The following is a 1017-nucleotide window of genomic DNA, read 5'->3' on the forward strand; positions in this document are numbered from 1 at the left end:
GTTATCGCTGAATAATTCAATTTACTAAACCAAATGCTTTGCTTTTGTTTACTCGTGCTCAAGTATTCAATTTCACCTGATTTTTGAAGAAATAATATTTCCGTAAATTGTCAACGATTGATTGAACAATTCTTGGTAAGCCACTAATTTTTTGTCGTTAAACGATTGACTAATAAAAAACAAATAGGACTTCAAAACTCAAATCGCTGAAAATTTAATTCAATATCAACGTTAAAGCAAATTTAGCTGTAAAGTTTTGATTTTGATAAGCTGCTCATTCTGGAACTCCTTTTACCGGCGGAGCGCGTATGCTTCTCAAATCAGTGCGAACTGGCCAAGGCCAATAGCGTGGCCAGTCTTGTCGCAGCTTTCGAAAGGGTGGTTGATACGGGCGCGTTGAAATTCACGACTTTTGGCGGTTATTTGTGAGAAAGTGATTAAAACAGTTTTAGCTTGGTAAGCTATTGAACTTTTACCTATTAAATAATTCTTTAACATTTGCTTTAGGGCTACTTAACTATTTCCCTCTTTTTCATCTAAGTTTTGCTTTAATTGTGCTTTTATACTTATTATCCCTGTTAACGAATAATTTCTTTTTTTCTATGAGATCGATGAACATATTTGTTTATTCGTCAACATTAAATAGAGTTTTCGCTCATCAATATACCTCAAACGACCAGTTCCTTTCATATCTCAGGGCACATTTTGTCAGCATTAATGTTTCCCGCTTTTTTAACCGCCATTTCGTTTGGCGGTAGTTATTGCCTTAACGACAATAACTAGCACTGCAGGTCCGGACCTAGAAAATTGCAAATATTTACAGTTTAATAAGAAACAATTCACCTGTTTATTTTCAAATTTTAAATTTAATTTTGTTATTAGCAAGTTTGCAAGCAAGTTGAGTGCATTTACTTTTGTTTTTATGGTTCTATATTTTAGACTTTACTGTTGTTAATATTGTAAATTTTTTATATTCTCGCTAAATTTCCCTAACATTTTATAATTCAACTTCCTGTA

This window comes from Dendroctonus ponderosae, unplaced genomic scaffold, assembly GCF_020466585.1.
Source record: "Dendroctonus ponderosae isolate FM_Combo_2020 unplaced genomic scaffold, Dpon_F_20191213v2 Dpon_F_20191213_5, whole genome shotgun sequence".
In the NCBI taxonomy this organism is placed as follows: Eukaryota; Metazoa; Arthropoda; class Insecta; order Coleoptera; family Curculionidae; genus Dendroctonus; species Dendroctonus ponderosae.